The sequence below is a fragment of the Balaenoptera ricei genome, chromosome 16 (genome assembly GCF_028023285.1).
Source record: "Balaenoptera ricei isolate mBalRic1 chromosome 16, mBalRic1.hap2, whole genome shotgun sequence".
NCBI classification, from domain to species: Eukaryota; Metazoa; Chordata; class Mammalia; order Artiodactyla; family Balaenopteridae; genus Balaenoptera; species Balaenoptera ricei.
In genome coordinates this window covers 7,231,602-7,253,940 of record NC_082654.1, presented here as the reverse complement: position 1 = coordinate 7,253,940, position 22,339 = coordinate 7,231,602, and the positions used below count along the sequence as shown (strand labels likewise).

The 22,339-nt window shown below is 48.2% G+C and overlaps 1 protein-coding gene across 9 annotated transcripts in view; it reads right to left on the bottom strand.

Moving 5' to 3' along the window:
* Positions 1–22,339, bottom strand: part of CTBP2 (C-terminal binding protein 2) — a 165,005-nt gene that overhangs the window by 113,062 nt on the left and 29,604 nt on the right. For 5 of the 9 annotated variants that reach the window (XM_059900533.1, XM_059900534.1, XM_059900535.1 and 2 more), the window contains exon 2: positions 1,386–1,489. The exons of 2 other annotated variants lie outside the window; for them this stretch is intronic. The gene's annotated coding sequence lies outside the window, so the exon portion shown is untranslated. Of the gene's footprint in view, positions 1–1,385; positions 1,490–14,081; positions 14,250–22,339 lie in introns of those variants that run through there. 2 more of the 9 variants (XM_059900532.1, XM_059900540.1) reach the window with 2 other exon arrangements.

The window sequence follows — 22,339 nt, the reverse complement described above, 5'->3', positions numbered from 1 at the left end:
AATTGTTCAAAGATTACGGAGTCGTCTCTGATAAGTAACCCTCTGTGAACTTCATGCTCTACTGTGGCCTTTGGCCGGACAGCCTTCTCAGATCACTCTTGGGAAAGGTTTCCGGGTTTCTACAAGGCGGGGGCTCATGGGGACCACCCCAGTACAACTACTCACGTCACAAATAAAGCCTCCCAGAGGGACCTGCTGGGGAGTGGGCTCCGTGAGCCCAGGTCCGGAGCAGCAGCCCCGGTGTCGGCAACTGACCCTCCTCCATGGGAAAAGGCAGTGAGACCCTTCCCCGGGCCACACCCACTGGCTGGGTTGAGACTGAGGGTCAGTTCGGCCTCCCTGGCGGCCACCGGCTAAAGCCGTGCCTAAGGCTGCATTTTAAGGCCAACAGTTCTTTCTGTGTTATTATTTATTCCAGACCCTGTGTGCTGGAATCTGCCCAGGAGTCTCAGGCAACGAATCCTGTTGTACAAATTCCTTGTGGGCCTTTGACCTTTCTCCAAACCTGAGGGTCTGTCCTACTCAGTACTGCAGGGAACGAGCCTGGGGGTCGACGGAAAGAACACTGAGAAACTTGGCTCACACTCTTTTTTTCTGGCTTTAAGATGACACTGTCAGCTCAAGGAGAAAACCTTTTTTTCAACAGGATAAAAATCAATCATTTCTGAGAAGTTGCCACTTTGAGAGTCTAAGATCTAGGTTTTGTGGAAAATGGCTAAAGGCATGTTGAAATGAACTCAGGACCCCCAAAAGTCCTTGCTATGGAGGGAAGACTGAACTCTATTCATTGGTATTTTCTCATCCATACTCCAAATAAGCAGACAATTGAAGGCTCTCCTCAGCACACACCCCACATCCCTAAATCCATTCCACCAGAAAAAAAACCATTCTATGTTCAAGACATCCTAGAGGTTGGTAAGTCTAAAAATCTTAGCTTATTAAAGATGTGCCATCATCAGCAAGCTGCTGTCTCCCTAAAGACGTCCATCTACCATTTTGCCCAAGCCACTCGGGGTGGCGTGGACTATTTCCCTAATTCATTTTTATTCTTTGTAATTAATATGTCGAGAAGTCCTAACACGGCTCCATCCTGACTCGAGTTTCCTGGTGTAATTTCCATTGACTTATCTCTATAGCAGCAGCGACAATCACTTTACACTGAACTATATTGCTTCAGAGTTAATTACATGTGTTTTGCTTTTGATAAATGAAAATACCAGATGCAATTAATTGAAAGACAATCAATATGATCCCGCTATTAGACGTCCCGATGAAACATCCAGAGGCTGCCAGCGAGCCACAGTCATCAACAAATTGAAAACACATTCCAAAGGGGATTTTGAAAACCCTGAGCTTTTACCTGGAGATATTTTACAATAACTCACCAATATAAATTTGTCCACAAACTCTATAGTTCACACGATGGGCTGTCCGTCTTTTTAAGAGAATCCAGCTTCATTGGTTCAAAACCATTTAAGGCGATGAAACCCTGAAAGCAAAATGAATTGGATCAGTGAAGCTGAAGCAGTGATTTTTTCCTTGTTGTTTACATCTAGCCATCCTTTAATTGCGTTTTTCCAATGCCTTCGATTCTAAGCTACCAGAGGTTATTAAATGGTTTCATTAAAAATACTATTTGTCTTGCTTTAGTCACACACCAGATCAAATTAAACAGTAGAGAACCAGAACAAATGAACTCTTTCCATCTATTCTGACACGAAGCCAAGTGTGCAAAACCAGAAGGTGATACTGTGTCATTGCCGTGAAAATGTCATTTAACTTCTTTGCATCTCCAAGTAGCAAGCAAAGGGACAAAACAATCAATATCTTCAAGCAAAAAGTCTTACCAACTGTTTGAGAAATATGGAATTCAGAAGCCCACGGTTTATAAGTGCTATTAGCATAAATGCTGACAACTGTTAATCCACTGTAACTGATTAACGGTTGCAGTTGTCATTAAGAGAAGGCACTTTAACTTACTACTGAAATTGATTACTCAGTTAAGAATTCAATCCTAATGTTCGATAAAATTGCACTTTCTTGGCAAAGGCAATATGAAATGAGGTGATACGTTAAACAGCACTCACATTTATTTTACTACACATGGAACGAAGAGGAAATACATGGGACCATCCACATTATCTGAACCACTTCCTGTGCACCCAGAGCAGTAAGAGGGGGCGGACGAGGAAGTTACTCCTCCCCGGGGCTGACAGAAAAGGCAAACATCTGGGCGGCAGGCGTGTCCAGGTATCCTTTCTGTGCCTTTCCCATGAAGGACAGACGCAATTTCAATATTGGAGCTGCTATGCACCAAGGGTGTCTGTGTTTTAAGGTAGTCCTTTCTCAAGTCCCGTGAGAATGAACTGTTGCAGCCAACCCTGACCATTTCCAAGCTCACCTTACAATGAGTCAGGATACAAATAGTTGATTAATATTTTTTTTAAATGTATGAAGTTACTGTAACCAGTTTCCCAGCTGCACTCTACTTCTCAAACCATTCAAAAGAAAACCTGTGCTCTCTCTAATGTAAGGAAGTGTCCAAGTCCTGACGCCAGCCAGCTCCTACTTCACAATTACACGAGTTCACAGCAGGAACAGGGTGGTCTCCATGCGCAGGGCTACCATGATAACCAAGGTCAAGAAGTAATTCACTCCCACTGTGCCTCCACACCACCTTACACCCCAAACTTTCCAATTCAAGGGAGGAGGGTGCAGAGAAGAGAGACATCCCAGCCTCTGAAATGCTAGGAAGGAGGGACAGGCACGGGCTCTCAGTAGTTCCAAGCCTCTAATGACACAGTAGTTTCATGTTGACTAAGCATCTATTATTGCCAAGGAACCAGCCTTTGGAGGCAGCGAGAGCTTGCCTAGCAAACTCTCATTCGCCCTTCAAAACCCGTACCCTAGACATCTGTGACACCTTCACTCCTGACTGCCAGGCTGTGACATACTCTACCTATCGCCAAGTCTCTAAATGTTTAAATGCCTTGATCATGCGTTATTCATCTCCAAAGTCTTCCACGTCTGGAATACAGTAGGAAATCAAACATTTAACTGCATATATATATATATATATATATATATATACACACACACACACACACACACACACACATATATACACACACACACACACATATGCCTGTCTGTAACATTCTTTTCAACTAAGGTCTGAAGACAAAGGCAACATGTTAACACCTACCTAATCTTACTGGTGGGTGCAGGTTCTTTCCTTGAGATACTTCATAGTCAAAGTAATTAAACAAGGAACAGACAACTTGGCCGGTGACATTTCACAGAATTTTAAGCCAAGATTTCAGAAGAGCCTGCAGACTGCCCGAGCGAACGGTGACAGCTTATTTAGTGGATTAAGAACATTAAAAAGCTTGGAAGACTGTCAGAATCTTTAAAGCAAGTGCCCATTGTTACGTGAAGGTGGATATAAGTACTTAAAAAGAATGCAGCTACAGAAAGGCTAAAAAGGCTAAAAATTCAAAAACACTTGTTTCCGTAGATACTTGATGACAGTGCAACAGGGAGTAGTGCCCCGCAGATTTGCCAGGGGAAATGTTCTTGGCAGGATTCCTCCAAGAACTTCTAGGAGTATACAACAAGACACAGAAATGACTTAGCTAATTAAAATCACCACTGCTCCTACACGAGCAACCCCAGCAAGCTAAGCGGGCTGTTCCACCAAGTAACTCGGCCTCGGCCAGTAAATGCCAGGCAGCTCCAAGTTCACTCCGCTGCTTCTGGCCAAGGAAAAGGGCATCTATTTTTGGCCCATATGATCAACCTCGGTGAATCTATTAAACATCACTTGGCAAATGTGTTCCACCCATAGTTGATGACGATGAGGGGGTGTGGGTGTGTGCGCGAGTGCGTGCACACACACACACACACACACACACACACACACACACAGAGGGAGGGAAGAGCAGTACCCAGAGCCTGGTGGAGTCCAAGCCAGGGCTGGGGCTTTCATATAGGAAACTTATAAATTCAGGACACATCGCCTAGAAGGGTTCCCACCACCTGGATTTTTAGTTTCTTCTTACACTGAGTCGGGCATATGAAAATTACCTTCTAGGTCTATAGTTAATAAGTCTACTTTTCAGAAACGGAATGAGATGAGCTCTAAAAAGGTCTGGAAGGGGGGATCCTAAGAGACTCTGCCCCGCCTCATTCCAGGAGGACCAGTCTGGCCCCCACTTGAACTTCGCCCTCTTTCGGAATGGCTCCTGCGCTCTGCTCTGTGCCCTGCATCACCCAAACTCTGGAGAGAGAAGAGGGGCACACAGGCTCAGCGTGGGCGCCCCGGCATTCCCCCCCCAGCCTGCGACAGGCATCACAAAGTGCCCACTTACTTGCATGAATTATTTCTAACGCCTCTAACGCTTTGATGTGTCAGCTCTTGTTACCACCCGGGGCCTGCCTGAACCCCACTTGAATTCTTTGCTCTGCCTGACTCATATTTGGGTCATCTAGGCTTTAAAACGCCCGTCCTCTGTCCTGCTATGGCAGGTGGGGGCCCCTTCACCCACTGCTTCCAAGGAAAGCGCCTCTGCTTCCTCTCCTCCCGGCTGGCCAGTGAGCAAAAGCGAGGCCTGGCTTGGACATTTATTAGCAGGAGAGAGATCCTCATGTGGTAACTGTGGACAGAAGCAGGAGGCCCAGGCTTGAGGAGAGCACTGGCCTTATCTGGAACCTGCCCTCCTTCACGCTGGGCTCATCTCAGATCCAGGGGGCCCCATGCACACTTACTACTTTAACAGAGAACCAGAAAGTAGTCCGCAGAATCATCCCTTGGCCCTCACAGATTTACTGCAATAGAGGGGCTAGTGGGAAAGGACTAAGGAGAGAGCATGGAGTTAACAGGACACTACAGAGAAGCAGCCCAGGCTCCACGGGTCAAGGTGACCAACGCCCTGGGACTCTGTCCTGTCTGAGATGGAGAAGGCAGCATCTGCTTCACAGATGATCAGGTCCTTTCAAAGTGGTAATGCCCAGGGAGCTCGGTGCCCGGCCTGTGTACAGCCAGTACTCAGTAAATGCCAGTCATCGTCAGGCTTGGCACACGACTCCAGGACACAGGACAAGTCTGTCATCATCAGCATCTGCTAAGAACCAAACCAATCTCTGCTCAAATCACGAGATAAATGGTTCCTGTTTGGCCTAAGAGTCCAATACTCCTCACCACGTCTCTGGGGGACCTACACGCTCCCCCCGCAGGGTGGCCTCGCCCTCCGCTTGGTGACAGTCCTGTGGCATGGCTGTGCTCAGAAAAGGAACAAGGGACTGGGGAAGAACCATCCAGAAACCCCAGCCTTCTCTCTCATCAGTGTTCTCTTGGCTCGGACGCCGCTGGCTGGCCCTCTCAAGAGGGCAGCTGTTGTTATCAAATTTAAGACTGAGCCCTGCTGAAGTGATGAGGTATCGCCTTCCAGGAAATGCTGGTCCGCCCACAGCTGCAGGGCCCACAGCTACCTCGGGGCAACCTGCTGCCCACCAGTGCCTCAGGGCAGAAGGAGCCACTTGCCCATGGGCTGCTGCAAGAGGGACCCACAGACGCGGAACTTGAGCCCCAGCTCAAGGGAGCCGTGGTGACCTGAAGGTCTGTGTGCAAGCCCTGTGTCAACCTATTCACCCCTCCTGCTGCACACACTAGCCACACAGCACCATTTTGGGGTGTCAATCTGTGTAAAAGGGGAGTGACCCTCCATGGTGGAATCACGATAAGGATGTGAGGACATGGGACGCAGGTGCCAGGGGCTTGCCCACGTATCCACAGCCGGGCCTCACAACTATCTCAAGTTCAAGGGTGGCAGGCGGGGAAAAGTCCCGAGTAGATGTGGAACCCAGAAATCCACAGAGAAACCAAATGTCCGCCCCCTAAAACCGACCTGCCCCTCTCAGAAAAAAGAAGTCCTTCTGGCCAAAGAGGGACATGCCCAGACAGAAGTGCCAGAAGTCAAGTCAAGGCCACAGGCCGTAGCTCCTAGAATACATTTCACGGGACCCCTGAGCAGCCTGGGCCCCTCCCCACCCCCTCCAGCTCCTGGTTCACACCTGACCACCCTCAGCAGGTCTCCCACACATCCAGGGATGCATAATGACCCACAGCGGGATGGCTTCGGGTTGCCCTCAGCTGACTGGGCGGGGTAACCAGAGCTGCATGTTGGGGGGCTGCTGGGGGCACAGACGGGCATCTCTGAGCAACATGGCGGGTGGGAGGGGCCGGCAGCTGGGGGGATGTGGCCTCTCCCCACGCTCAGAACTCGGGGCCACACATGTGTGATCCGCCCCTAACCAGGACCTCAGGCTGACACAGCGATGGCACAAGCCCAAGTCACCTGGGAAGGGCCCCCCCTTCCCTCCCCATGTGTATGTATGCGCCTGCCCAGCCTCTCAGTATTAACGCACCCCTAGAAAGGCCTAGCCCATCAGGCACAAAGCAGTGTGGAATTCTGGTTTGCTTGTCACATTGGGAAAACCAAGGAAAAGACTACGTCCTCTGAAGAGGGAAACGCTGGACAAGACGGAATTAACACGGTGTGACCTGAGATACTTTCCCCTTAGTGCAGCTGCATCATTCCTTTCCAGGATCCAATTCCACGTACTACTGCCTAATAGTGAATAAACCATATTAATTAGCTTGGAAACAATTTTCCTTTATTGAGGCAGGGGGACCCTGAAAGCTAATTCTTTCCATGTCCCTATACAGCCACACTGGTGTCAAGACACCTAAGGTCAAATCAACACTTCATTATTACTGCCCACCCCGCCATGTGCAAGAGTTTCAACTTCAATAAAAAAAATGCCCTCTGGGCACAAACTTTACATACAGTCTTTGTAGAGAGAATGTTTATGGAAATTTTGTAATATTAAATATGTTCAGCTGCATTTAAGTTTTAAGAACATGAAAAGGCCCAACAGCCAAGATTTCAGAACTCTTGTCTTCAAATATAAGGAGAGCCAGTGGAAAACTGTAAGGGAAGTCTTGGAACTCTGCCACTTTCTTAAGGAAAACAAAATAGGATATTGTCTCAGTGTTGTCTCAGGTGTAGTCAATTAATGTGTCTGTTTCTCTGCTGCTTTTCAGCTTTCTGCTTTTGCACCCGCCCTACAGAGCCGGCAGATCTGAGCCCGGCTAGGTGACCAGAAATGGCCTAGCCTCGCAGCATTAGCTGGGCTTCACTCCTCTGGGGAAAGGCTCTGTTCTCAGTGGCTCCAGCAATGGAGAAATAAACAAGGGCATGAGGCTGTCAGACTGGCGGGGCGGGGAGGGAATTGGAAACAACTGGAAAAATGGACACGGAAAGTAAATCGATAAACGGGTGCTGCAAATCTGGCCCAACAGGAGCCAAGTTTTGAAAGAAAAAAAAAAAAAGTGGTTCAATGAGCAGCAACCCCACACACAACGACGTCATCCTGTGAATTCAAGCTGCGTTCCCACACCCCAAACTGCCCAGCTGGCCCTGGAAGTGCAGGCAGCGGGCCTGGGCAGTCTGACTCCCGGTTCCCAGAAGCCTGGCTGGGCCCCCACGAGTCTGTCCCAATGTCAGACAAGCTGGGAAGCCGCCCTGTTAACTTTGAAATGCCCAGAGGAGTGGGGAGTCCTCGCTGGGGGAGGACCCTCTTCCAATCAGCCTGGCTCAAAGGGAAGCCTGGCCCCTGAGGTCTCAGCCCAATGTATCAGGCAGCAGAGGTGTAAACCCACAAGTCAAATCAGAGACACCTGTAGGTGGCCTTTTGTGGTTTCAAATAGTAACTGAACAAGAAAGCTATCAGCCCAGGCACACGCACCTCTAGGAGAGGTTCCGGAACCTGCTGGGAGTGGAAGAGAGATGAGATGGCCCAAGAGCAGAGCCCAGCTAACAGCAACCACGAACCACTAGGGCACCTTGAAATGAATGCCCTGGCCTCGGTTTTCTCCCAGGTAGAGAGGAGGGCGCAGAAGAGGTGCTGAGTTCCTTTTCTTTTTTAAAGACTTTTTTTTTTTTTTTTTGATGTGGACCATTTTCAAAGTCTCTATTGAATTTGCTACAATATTGCCTCTGCTTCATGCCTTGGTTTTTTGGCCCTGAGGCATGGGGGATCCTAGCTCCCAGACCAGGGATCGAACGCGCACCCCCTGCATTGGAAGGCGAAATCCCAGGGAAGTCCCCCGAATTCCTTTTCATTAGGCACCCCATTGACACTCTGATTGACAAGGGGCACAGGGTCAGACAGTAAGCAGAGGGTCTCTCGATGCTCAGCACAGCAACATAAAACTTATTAAGCTGACAATCTGTAACCTAAAATCCACGGATGACAGAGCAAAATGTTGAAGAGTTGGTGAGACAAACAGCCCCCCACCACTTCAGTGGGAGTATGAAAGGGCACCTTTTCTGAAAAGTTAGATTTCATCCCCCCCACCCCATTCTACCCCTAGGGAGTAATTAGAGGAGGAGTAAAGATTCACATAAAAATAAACCATCTAAGATGCTTCCCTGAAACAGAAAACAGTTGGATAACTATCCTTCCTGATACACTATAGAGAAAAACAAATAGCTATCATGTTATACCTACATACATTATGATACCTGTATCTCAACAAATTATTTAGTTTTAAAAATTCAAAAATATTTCACAACTTAGGAAAAACATTTACAGGTTAAATGGAAAAACAAATATAAAACATAAGACTCCAAATCTTATACCTAAATTTAAAAATATTCTTTAAACGGTGAATGTCATTTGCTAGTGTATGCATACCATGCAGGAGACAGAAAATACACCCAAAGTGTTAGAAGAAGTTATTTCTCCATATGCTAAGGTGATTTTTACAATATAAGTCTTTCAGATCATAAAAATTGTGCATTAATCTTCATATTTTCCTCTATTTCTCCATTTTCTGCAACGAGCAGATTTCCTACAATCTGGAAAATGTACAGCGAATTTACGTGGGCTTCTACATCAGGAGAGGGAGCTGAAGCTGGGGATGCAGAGAGACAGCTGCTGCCTTGGTTCCGGGCCATAGCATCACTGCAGAGTGGCTCTATTTAGGATCTAAGTCCTTAAGTAACAGCTGCACTGCCAAGGTGGGTTTAAAAGGAAGTAAGGTATATCCCCTCCAACCTCATGCAAGTTTCATCTAGAAACAGGATGTCCCTCTTAGGAATGCCAATGCATAGATCTGAATTCCAGTGGCCAATCGACCTGGGAGAATCCCTGAGGGGCAGGGGAGAGGGCACCATGCAGTGGGGATCCCTTGGCTCCCCAGGGCCTGCAGGAGAGGACGGACACTGCAGCAAGGCAGACTTCGCAGGCTCCAGCCAAGTTCTCGGCCACAGGTTAGACTGCAGAAGAATGAGTAGAGAGAAGCAGAAAATATATGTGTGTGTGTGTGTGTGTGTGTGTGTGTGTATATATATATATATATATATATATATATATATATATATATATATATATATATATATATATATATATATGGCTTGAGAATCAAATGGCTGAGTCCACAAGCCCTGAAAAATTACTCACAAGAAGAGTGATCGGATTTAGATACCAACGCTACGGACCAATGGACTAAATGCAAGATACTGAGCAGGGAGGAAGCTGGGGAAAGTTAATTCAGCCGAGTAACCGCCCCTCAAACCCTAGCTCTCCGTAACTGTACCTCCATCCCCACCCCTTTATGTGTGTAGAAGGCACTGCATCGGCTGCTTCGTCAGGTTTGTCACTGGTTTAGTTGGTCAGCTCCATGTGGGCAGGGACAGAATGTGATTTTTATCTTAGAGAACTTGGAGACCAAACAATAGTGAAGAGCATTAGAATGAGACCACGAGTGGCCCTAGAAAAGCTCCCTCACCTCTAGCTGGGGAGGACAAGCCCAGGATGTGACCGTTCTCCCCTCGAATGTGGGGCTGCACGTGATGCCGCAGGTAAAGAGCTCAGCACTAGAAGCGCTCAAATGTTTAACAAATACTTGTTAACAATTCTATCGTTTAACAAATGCTTTCCTAACAGGACCAGGGGAATTCAAGAACCCAGAGTCCTGGGAAGAAAAAAAAGGCCTAAAGGAAATTAAGTTCAGTTTTATTTCAAACAAATTTACTCAAACCCGAACCTACAGGTTCAGGGGAGGTTTAAGTTTAAAGTGAAGCGCATCACTGCCATCAAATGGACCAGCTGCTGTACGTGCCACCAAAGGAATGACTTGACTTTTGAAAATCCATTTACAGCGCTAGGCACGTCACAGAGAACAATACAGAGAAACTCTGCAAACACAAATGTGAGTGAAGACCCCAAAGGTGTAATGGAAAGTAAACTCATGGGTCCAAAATACTTTTCCCCTTAGAGGCAACAAATTCTAGTCTTAAGAATAAATCCCAGAGCCAGATGGGACCTCAGAGAGCATCACATCCACGAATGGGGAACCTCCGCCCCAAACAGCCTGATACCCACACATCAGGACAGCCCCTTCACCTCCGACCAGAGTTCAGACCACCAGGATGTGATGGTCCCTGACACAGATGCTGCCCCCTTGTACCCAGAGGAATCCAGGACAAGAAGAGAAAAGCCAAAGGCCAGACCTGCCTACAGCCCATCCCAGCTGCATGAGCCCATCCTGAGCTCCGGGTGGGCTTAACAGGCTTGATCTAGAAAAAAAAACCCGCAGAGTTTCTAAAGAAAACGCAAATACTACCTACTGATTCATATGTTATCAAGTAAATAACACTGGGAATCCTGAACTAACTTCCTCACTGCCTAATTACTCAGTTGCATTTCATTAACTTTGAAAGTATAGACAACCTTTTAGCACAGATGTTCATGGGAGTAATACTTCATAAATGCTGTCCTCACTGATATGATGCATGTGTAAATACACACGCATATATGTTTAAAACACAGTGCAAATAAATGTGCTTTCTGAAGGAGCAATGGCTCAAAATTCTCACTGTGAAATTAGATTCTCGGGGTATGTCATTTTAACAGTTCTCATAAAGGCAGGCCAAAGCCACCTAGGTGCCTAGGGCTTCCTCTAAAGAAATCATGCTCACACAGCCTTTACTTTCCTTGCGCACCAGCGCAGAACACCCTGTGTTATTGTTATGAGTGCTAATAAAACATCAAAACCCAATAACCTTTATCCCAAGTTTTGTTTCAATCCATGCGCACTGTGCAAAAACACACAACACAGATGAACAAAACTCACAAGGTGAAGGGGGGGCTCTTCTGCTGGTTTCCCAAACCAGCCAAGCCATCAGGACACAAGCTTCTTCAAACATCACCCCATGGACGTCTGCTGAGAAACAGGGCAGGCTAGCAGAGGCCGGAGGTGCCTTGTTCCTCCCGACATCGAGAAAGAGTCCATGTGAAGGAAGAGTTGTTTTGCAACTCCCAGGTCTCCATGATGGGTTTCCTCTTACCCAGTGTTCCAGTCAGTCTAAGACTGAATCAAAAATCTTTGGGGTGGGGACTTCGCTGGTGGTGCAGTGGTTAAGAATCCGCCTGCCAATGCAGGGAAGATGGGTTCAAGCCCTGGTCCAGGAAGATCCCACATGCCACAGAGCAACTAAGTCCGTGCACCACAACTACTGAGCCTGTGCTCTAGAGCCCGCGAGCCACAACTGCTGAAGCCGGCGCGCCTAGAGCCCATGCTCCACAACAAGAGAAGCCACTGCAATGAGAAGCCCGCGCACCACAACCAAGAGTAGCCCCTGCTCGCCGCAACTAGAGAAAACCCGCGCGCAGCAACAAACACCCAACACAGCCAAAAAAAAAAAAAAAAAATCGGGCTTCCCTGGTGGCGCAGTGGTTGAGAATCTGCCTGCCAATGCAGGGGACACGGGTTCGAGACCTGGTCCGGGAAGATCCCACATGCCGCGGAGCAACTGGGCCCGTGAGCCACAACTACTGAGCCTGTGTGTCTGGAGCCTGTGCTCCGCAACAAAAGAGGTCGCGATAGTGAGAGGCCCGCACACCGCGATGAAGAGTGGCCCCCGTTCACCGCAACTAGAGAAAGCCCTCGCACAGAAACGAAGACCCAACACAGCTAAAAATAAATAAATAAATAAATAAATTTATAAAATTTAAAAAAAAAAAAAACCAACAACAAAAAAAATGTAGTGTTTAAAAAAAAAAAAATCTCTGGGGTGGAATATTCCTCATCAATAAAAGGGAACAAACCAGTGATACAACAACCTGAATGAATTTCAAAGGGAACTGTGCTGAGTGAAAACACTCCATCCCAAAAGGCTACCTACTATTTGATTCCATTTCTATAACATTCTTAAGGGACAAAATTACAGAGATGGAGAACAGACTAGTGGTTGTCAGGGTTTACGGACAGGGAAGGAGCCAGGACACTCGAACTCTAGAATTTTCTCTGAGTGAGCTGGGTCTTGGAAGTCAGCCAGCCCCGTTTACAACCATGTATGTTGGCCATGAACTGTCTGGGCCACCTAAAGTGGGTGTGGCTATAAAAGGGGAACGGTGGGGTGGGGGAATCCTTGGGGTAATGAAACTTGTCTGTCTTGACTGTGGTGGGGCACAATGGAATCCACACGAACAATACAACTGCACAGAAGGGAATACACCCAAATGAATGTGTGTAACACTGGGGAAATCTGAATAGTTATCTGTGGACTGTATCAGTATCAATTTCCTGGTTATGCTATTGTCACTATCATTTTGCAAGACGTTACCAATTGGGGGAAAACGAGGTAAAGGGTCTTATTGGTCTTATTTCTCTTACAACTACAAGTTTAATTACAAAAATACCAAGTAGCTTTGTCCTGTTTTTTTTTTCCTTTTGGTCTGTCTGTTGAGTTTGGTGCATGTTGACCAATAAATAGGGAAATTCCTTTCTTTGGTGGATTGGTGTTTACAAGGAGCCTAGCCCGTTGACAGGATTCACACTCTGAAACTGGGATTAGCTTCCTCCGGCTGCCAGGGCACACGGCTCCTGAACCCCTGACCTTCTCTGTTGGAGCTGGCAAAGATGCTTGCTACGTAAGTTCTTTCCTGGGAACAGGCACAACTGACTGGTTTCTCTCGCTCAGCTGCTGCCAGATGCCCAGAGCTTCCCAGGTCACATGTGATAGAACTGCCCCGGAGAGGACAAGAGAAAACCAGCCTCCGGGGCTGGTCCGTGTGGGCGAGTGGGTACAGTGGTGGGGAACCCAGGACTCCCTGATCCCACATGGCTAAATCGAAACCTCAGGCAGCAGGCTGGAACAGGCCAAGACCGTCCCTGGCTGACAAACGCAGCTGTACACTGGGCTGGCCACCTTCCAACACCCAGCTCGCTCAGAGAAAGTTCTGGAGCTGGAGTGTCCTAGCAGATTACCAGAGCCAGCGAGCCACCTGTCTGAGAGAACCCACAGCTACATGCCTGCTTTTCCAGCAGCCTGGGGACCTTGTGGCTGCCCTCGAACTCCACATCAGCCTTTTGTGACAAAGCTTAATCACACTGTATCAACCTCAAGGTCTTTTGTGGCGTTCTGTGTCTGTCCTCCAAGATCCCCTGTTGCCTCCCTTTTAAGGAGAGCTGGCACAGTCAGTCCTAACACTCCCCGGCACCTCCCTGCTGATTCAAAGAATCCAGAAGGAGAAAATTACAGGAGGAGCATCTTTGCTGTTTTGCCTTTATTGTCTTCAGGGTCACACTTCTTTCCATCCATTCAACAGGAGTTTATCCTTAATGTCTCCCACTGACAATAATGAAAGTACCTCCCTCTCCCCAGAATGTGCCATTAGGTACAAGTGTACAGACGAAAAATATTTCAATCACAATACTATTTTTTTCAGATTCCATAAACCCTTAAATAGCCATTTACTCAAAAAGCTGAGCGCTTTCAAACACTGCCCAGCTTCAAAGCTGATAAAGAAATAACCAGTGACTCTTCCACGGGAATACAAATTACATTCTACATAAATTAAATATATAATTTGATTAAACATGTTTATGTCTTTGTGATGACATTTAAAATAGAAGTAATCATTTTCTTTCTTAAAAGAAAAACTCTTTCAAATATAATTCGAAGCTGTCAAACCTATCTCCTGCTACAGATCTGTTAAATGTCACGTACCTTCAAAGGGGGATGGCAGTTTCCTTTTAAATATGCAGTTCCAAACAGTGCGTTCTGAATCAAGCATGTATTAAAATACACCGCTGGCATTTATCCTGATTAAGTAGAACCCTCTCCCCTTGCTCCTGACGGATCCGCTCCGGGGGAGCAGCACCCAGCCCGTGTCTTCCCCACACAACTCCAGAGCGGCTAATGCCTCCACGCTGGCTGCCAAGCACCGGGCTACTGGGCCCAACACCAAGTCGCACCCCTGAATGCCTTAAGGGGGCAAAGGTACCCTCGTATGATCCCCACGGTTTCCCTCCCAGATATCTCGTTGAACTCTCTGTAACCCAATTTTGGCCCAACTGTAAGACAGCGTTAATCAGATGCAAAGAAAACTCCGAACTCATTCTCCTAAGTCAATGACCTACATATTCAATTGCTTCTTCTCCAACTCAGTAGCAAACACCATGCTATATTTAAACACAGAGCACAGATATATCTTTCTTCTGAAATGCTTAGAGATACAGAATAGGCTTACACTCTAGCCCTCCTTCTCAACTTAAGGAATGCAAACCTTGTCAGCAGCATCAACTTTTTGGGGAACTTAAGAGAACAGTATGGTCCCTGTCTCCACTGTTTTCCTAAGAAGGTACCAAGGGTCATTTTTGAAAAAAGGAAAGGTAAGCAGCATCTTCACTGGAATGCAAGTGGAGTAACGCCTGCCTCCCCAGCCCCTGGCAAAAAGCAAGTGCTCACAAAGAAAACAGACCAAAGGACTTCAAGTCAGTTAAGGGTGGGTAACAAGCATGTCGCATACCAAGTGTCCAAAGGAGACGCAAACGTTCCGGGACCAACACCAAATAATCTTGGAGCCAGCAGAGGAGACAGACAGCAAAAGGAACAGAGAGCTCTCAGAGTCTAAGACCGGGGGAGGGGGACTTTTCACTGCCAATCCCTTTGTATCTGACTCGAATTTGATGAAATGTGGGCAAGTCAGCCCCTCCACCCCACCCTGCCCCCAACCAATGTGGGGGGAGGATCCTAAGAACACCTGAAGAAGCGTCACGGCAGAGGCTGGAAAGACCAAACAGAAGATGCCCAATGCAGCCCAACTCTGCACCAGCAGCCTTCCTCCTGGGAAAGGGAAGCTGCCCTTGGAGGAGGGACGGCAAGGAGAGGCCAGGCCCGTGCCTGCACAACGCGGGGGAGCCTTGTAGACAGACTTACAGTGCAGTGGGCAGCCTGGGAGAGGACCAGGGTGGGTGGGATACACTTCACAACCAAAGCCCAGATCCAAGCCGGAGCTGGGAAACCTCAGCTGCAGACGCCTTCCTGCCTCGTCCTACCGTGTGACCTTAGGCAAGTCACTTTGCCCCTGGGAAACCAACTTCTCATGGGGACAGGAGAGGAATGCTACCCAGCCACCATGATTCTGTAACTCAAGTTCTAATTCCATTTAAAACAGGCACTCATGAGACTTGGAGCCAATTCTCTAGTCACTGGGGCTTGAAAGAAAACGAGAGTGTGGAAAAAGAAGAGTTATAATAGGAACTTCTCTTCTTCTTTGGATTAATGTACATTCCCTTCCTTGGTGACAAACTCCACCCCACTGGATGGATGAGCAGGGCCAGTAATCACCACGCATGAGGCCAGATCCTGCAAACTGACCTGTGGCAGCAACAGTGAAGGCAGAAAGCGCGGGTGAACCAAAATGTGTAGTGGGGGACCTTCGGCTTGGCTCCTGCACCCCCAGCCTCCTGCTAAGAGGGGAGCCTTCCCAGTTAACGCCACATGTGCTCCCATCTCCCCACGCCTGGGGCCCACAGAAGTCATCAGCCTGGCCGCCTCCCCCGAGGCACAGTGGACTCTCCTGGCTGCAGTGCTGCTTTTCGAGCCTTGCTATCAAGGTTATTGAACCCAATATATACACACATAGCTACAGCTATAGCTACCTATACACACATACCCAACACATCCAAAAACTCTGGTGTGGACTCCTGATGGTCAAAGCCAACAGCCCTTTCTCCTCTGCCATCTACCTTCCCAGCTGTACCACACACCCGACCCACACCACTCTATCCATTCTGATACTGCACCAACAGAGAGGCAGGTACTGCTGAGAGGGAGATTTGGAGATAAAGGAAACATAACCTTGTCTTCAAGGAGTTCCAACAAGGAACAAAGAACAGAACACCAAGTGCTAGAGAAGCAGACATGAAAGAGGGAGAGAGTGCAACTCTGCCCAAACTCCCACTCAGATGCTCCCAAGTCAGTTTCTTCGACGGTCCCTCCAAGGAACTCCAGATGCCCCTCACCAACCGCCTTCTAGACACCTCCTCTCTGACTGCCCATCCCACCCGCCCCTCAAACTTGGCTCATCCACAAGCATGGACATCACAGCTTTACGCCCTTGGAGTCCGTGACTCCAACCAAAGCAAACCCAGACCCTGCCCTGACTTAAGTTCCTGATCCTGGAACCAGCCAGGCCTGCCCCCTCCTTTTGTCCACCTCCACACCTGAGAGGCCGGCAAGTAAGGCCAACGCACACCAATTCCTGGGCAAGAAGTGAAACTCCAACCGGCATCTCTAAAAACACCTAGCAAAAGCCCAGCTGAGATAAATACCTTTTTGGAAGAATGACCCAGTCCAATTCAACTGGCCTAGTCCCTGAAGTATTTTAAATGCCATTCCAAATTAAATGATACCCTTAGAATGGCTTCCCCTAAATTGTCCCTCAACACTGTGCTTCTGACTTTCCGGGTGGACCCAGGCCCAAGCAAACAGGTCTGTGTTACCAGACCTTGGCTGATGGCAGAACCCTCTATCCCCTGTAACTCCCTCTAAGGAAGCATTTCTCTTTTTTTTATTGTTATTATTATTTTTTTTAATTTATTTTTATTTTTGGTTGCGTTGGGTCTTCATTGCTGCACGCAGGCTTTCTCTAGTTGCAGCGAGCGGGGCCCACTCTGCGTTATGGTGTGCAGGCTTCTTATTGCGGTGGCTTCTCTTGTTGTGGAGCACAGGCTCTAGGTGCGTGGGCTTCAGTAGTTGTGGCACACGGGCTTAGTTACTCTGCGGCATGTGGAATCTTCCCGGACCAGGGCTCGAACCCGTGTCCCCTGCATTGGCAGGCGGATTCTTAACCACTGCGCCACCAGGGAAGTCCAAGCATTTCTCTTTAGGATGAGCTCAACAACTCGTGTCTCTAAACTCACAGGAAGAGAGCTGTTCACAGCCAACTGTCTGGAAATTTGCAGTTGCTGTATGTCCATTTTTTGTTTTTTAATCAACTCTGGTCCTTCCCCAATCTCATCCCCTCTTACAGCATCCTGGGTTTTTTTTTTTTTTTTTTAATTTTATTTTATTTATTTATTTATGACTGTGTTGGGTCTTCGTTTCTGTGCGAGGGCTTTCTCTAGTTGCGGCAAGTGGGGGCCACTCTTCATCGCGGTGCGCAGGCCTCTCATTATCGCGGCCTCTCTTGTTGCGGAGCACAGGCTCCAGATGCGCAGGCTCAGTAATTGTGGCTCACGGGCCTGGTTGCTCCGCGGCATGTGGGATCTTCCCAGACCAGGGCTCGAACCCGTGTCCCCTGCATTAGCAGGCAGATTCTCAACCGCTGCGCCACCAGGGAAGCCCAATCCTGGGTTTGTTTTGTTTGTTGTTTCTTTTTTTTTTTTTTTTTTGAGTCCTCAAAATACTTTCTCCAAAGAGACAGGATATAAATAAGTAAAATAGAATCCATTCATGAGAACACATTAGAAGTCCTATAAACCACATCCCTGAAAGCACTGACCCTAAAGAGACTTCGAAAAGCTGGCAGCAGCCTCCCCAAGGCCAGCGAGGCCGGCACACCCTGACCACTGAGCTCCTGGGTGGCCCAGCTTACGGGGTGTCTGATCTTCTGGTGGCTGATCTTCAGGTGGCCAGGTAGCTGCACAGAACACCTGCTTAGCCTGTTTCCCCACGCTGAAAGAAACTAGAAATGCATGTGCTACCACGTGATTATCAGTGGGCTCCAAAAATGAACTTCTGTCAGTTACGAATGCAAAAACATGGGCACAGATGTTACAAAGGACCAGGAAAACACCAGGAACCAAAGGCCCTGACCCTCACGCTTCACTAGAGGGTGCAGTATTTGGGGGGTGGGGGAGGGGATAGGAAGACAGCTTGGGGGTTGGAGCAGGTAGAGGCGTGCCCAGGAAAAATCAACAATTGTTCTGAACATCCCGGGAAAGCCAAGAGAAGCAGGCCCCTCTAAACAAAATAAAACGGTTACTTCTTCCAGAGCAGGCAAGCTTTACAGCCCACCCCACAGCACAGCAAATGGTGCAGACGCTGCATCTGTCTGGCTAGCGGAGGGAACGGGGAAGAGGAAGGTGCTCCCCGCCCCAAACCCCTCAAGCAGAAAGCCAACATTCTGCTAAGTGGTTAAAAAATAGCTCCATCTTCCATACATGATTGGTAGCAGTGTAAAATGTCATTATAACTGCTTTATAAAACTAAATATACACCTATTTTATGACCCAGCAATTCCACTTCTAGGAATTTACCCAAGAGAAACGAAAACATAGGTCTGTCCACAAAAATACATGTACAAGAATGGTTCACTTCAGCTTTATTCAGAATAGCCAAAAGCTGGGAACAGCCCACGTGTCCATCAATAGGTACTTGGGTAAACTCACTTGGTGGATTCCTACACTGGAATACTACACAGCAAGTAAAAAGGAACAAGCAATTGATCCAGGCTAAAACACCTGAAAATCTCAAACACATTTAAAAAGCTGAATTTAAAAAGCTTTTCCCAAAAGGTATATGTGCTATAATATACATGTATGTACAACGTGTGAATATGTATATCACGTAGTATATTAAATGCTAGAACACGAAAAATTAATCATGTGGGGGTGGGGCGTGGTTGCCTGAGATGATCAGGGAGATAGGAATGGGGACTACCATGAGGGAACTTTCTGGAATGACGGTTATGTTCTATATCTTGATAGAGTTGGGGTACCCAGGTATATGCATCTGCCAAAACAAATGGATTGGCATGCCTAGGGTCTACGCTTTTCATTTTACCTCATGCCCCCCCCTCCCAGCCCCCTGAATACCTCCCCCAAGTACTACCTCCAAGGAAAAATAAACTGAAGGAACCACAGAAAGTCAACTTCAGTAATGAGATGCATGCTCAAGGACTCTGGGGTGGAGCTCAGTGAGGTCTGAAGGCCTCTGAGAAACACTGAGGAAATAAAGAGGACCGATGGGCGTGGAGATGGAGATAGCACGGAGGTAACAGCCCAGCCTGGGGGGCGGGGCGGGGGTACTCACTGCACAAAGGTGCCCACCCAGGGCACCTTGGACTCTGCTCCATCTGCAGAATGAGGACCCCAGAAACACCTGTGAGACCAGTGCCATCTCCCCACCAAGAGCTGGGACCCCAGCGGCCCAGGTGGATGGTCACTCCAAATCAGAGTGTGGGAGCGGCGTGCGTCCAGGCAACACCCACTCTTCTCCGTGAACAGACCCGCGAATTCAAGGAGGCTAAGGATCGTGTGTATCAGCGCAGGCTGATCAAACAGGAGGTCCCGGCCCAGTCAGAGTAAACCCCCAGGGCAGTCACATCTGCATCCTGCAGGTTCTCGTGCTTTGAGGCAGAACTCCCGAGAGCAGCTCTCAAAGAGCAAGCCGATTACACGGGCCCATTTGGAAACACACTGCTAAATGCCATGTGACTTTTAACACGGCTGTCGTTAGATGCTGTCAGCCTGAAGTTGCATTCCAAGTGCAGGTCACACGCAGACTGCACCTACTAGCATCTCGTATCACCCAAGAGGCTTTTAAAGTATTAAGTACAGAAAATACATGCAACCTCCCAGTTAAAATCTAGTGCGTGGACACTCTAAAAGGCCAACGCGGCATCTACTCTAGTTTCATTACTGATGCTTCACCCAGATGGCGGGGAAGCTACGTTAAAAAGCACATTTAAGAGTCACTGCTATAGGACTTCCCTGACGGTCCAGTGGTTAAGAATCCCTGCTTCCACTGCAGGGGGCACGGGTTCGCTCCCTGATCGGGGAACTAAGATCCCGCACGCTGCGCGGCACGGCCAAAAAAAAAAAAAAAAAAAAAAAAAAAAGTCACTGCTATGATGCAAGAGTAACAGAACTAAACCCTTGACAGAATCCAAGATCTCAGATCTGGGTAGGTCCTGGAAATCGCCAAGCACAGACCTCACACTGTAGAGGCAGGCAAACTGCAACCGGGGAGAGGAAATATGGCTTGCTTCCCAAACTGGAAGAAATTCCTGGGCAATGACCCTTTGACCCACTTTATTTTCAATTCAACGTGTGTTAGTTCGGTTCCTCCAGAAACAGATGCCAAGACAAGATTAGTAAGAGACTGTACGAGAGACTTCTGGGGGGGACACGAAACAGGAGCCAGAGGGAGATGCGGGCCTGACCCCTTCAGTGGAGTCAGGGAAGGAGAGATCTCTGCCTGCCGTGCAGTTCAAGGCCACGGGGATCTTCGGGCCAAGCGGACACCTGGCAGCCCCGCTGTGCTCAGGCCCTGGCTGGGAGCGGCCTGTGGGGGCGCGGGCTCTGTGAATGCGGGGCTGGATTCCACGTGTGGAACGTCGTTGGCGCCAGCAGTCAATTACCTTCCCAGAAGGAAAAGCCCAGAGAGGCGCCTTGGCACGGCTGCCACACCATGCCAGGTCGCTGCTCCACTTTTACGACCCAAGACTTACTTCTGAGCTTCTCCAAAGACTGACAGTCAGACTGCCAGGGCCACCTGGCCGTACCCAAAATGCGTAGGTGGCTGTCATGTGTCTGGTGCGAGGCAGGGAAGCCCTGCAGGGGTGCTCATCTTCAGGGAGGCCCCCCCCAACAAGAGTGGGGAGGGGAACGGGATCTCCAGGACTCAGTGAATAAACGGACGCGGCGGATGGAGAAGTGAAAGCCACGCTGCCGAGGCTGGGGGCCGGGAGGAGGGCCCTGCTTCTCCACCTGCTCTCTGAAGGAGAGTGTGAGGCGCAGCTTGGTTTGGTTGATGATCAAGTTAATCAGCTCGCCAAACTCAATGTATTAGTTAACACTGCCTGCTTTAACAAAGGAACCCAAAACTGAGTATCAGCTCAACACAGTATAAGCTTATTTCTAAACCACAAAAAGATCAGTGTTCCTGATGGGTAAGCAGCTCTTCACATGGTGATTCAGGGGCCCAGGATCCTCGCTTTCTCAGCTGGACTTGCCACACCCAGCTGACAATCCAGGCAAGAAAAACTGGGTAAAGCACACTTGCTTCTTAACCATTTCTGCCAGGAAGTGACACCTATTCCCACCAGTGTTCCACTGGCAACATCTGTCCTGGGGCCTCCGGTAGCTGCCTGGCTGGGGGCAGGGCAACCACCACAGCAGTAAGCCCCCACCGCTGGAGGAGGGAAGCACGGATCTTTGGTGGACCTCTGGTCACCTCCACCCACTTACCTTCCAACTCAGTCTCAAGACAGGCTTATTTTGGAAGCAATATAGGCCTCTGGGTCTCTCTGAACACCACAATCCAAGGTTATCTGACCACTGAACCAAATCTGAGAAGAGCTGCCAACAACTCTGGAAATGCATCTATTAAATTCTCTTGTTGCCACACAGCCGTGGCAACCAAGTGGAAATCTGGTCACAACTGGGCTCTCGCTGATCAACTTAAAAAGTTGAGCAACTGTCCTTTTATTGGAAAACGCTCAACTCTAAAACTCTGAAGTCTGCAAAATGCTTTCATGGCCACCAACTCTAAGATACCATCAAACCTTAGACCCAGCATTGTTTTATAAGCCGCTAAGAAAAAAAGGGGAAAACAATACCCTCAATTAAACTATGCCATATGATCAATTTTATGACAGAACTCAATCCCAGAGATGTGAAAATGTTGAAAACCAATGAAATAACAATGCTCCTGTTGAAGTCTTCAAACAACCTTGTAAAAAAAACACAGGAATTGCAATTTCACAGAGCCCAGCCCAGGGTTGGGTGACTTGCCAGAGGTCACCCAGCTAGTGAGGGACAGAGTTGGGAGAGGGGGGTTTCCAATCAGTTTGACTCAGCACCTGGATCTGGGTCAAGATCCCAGCACGTCCGAAAACTCTCCAAGGCCAAGCCAAGCTCCAACCTCCTCACATCCATACAGATTCTGCTTCAAATGGCAAATCGAGCACCTCGGATATAATATTCTTATAAATGCATTCAAAATTTTTTTAAAACTCCACTAAAATTTGAGTT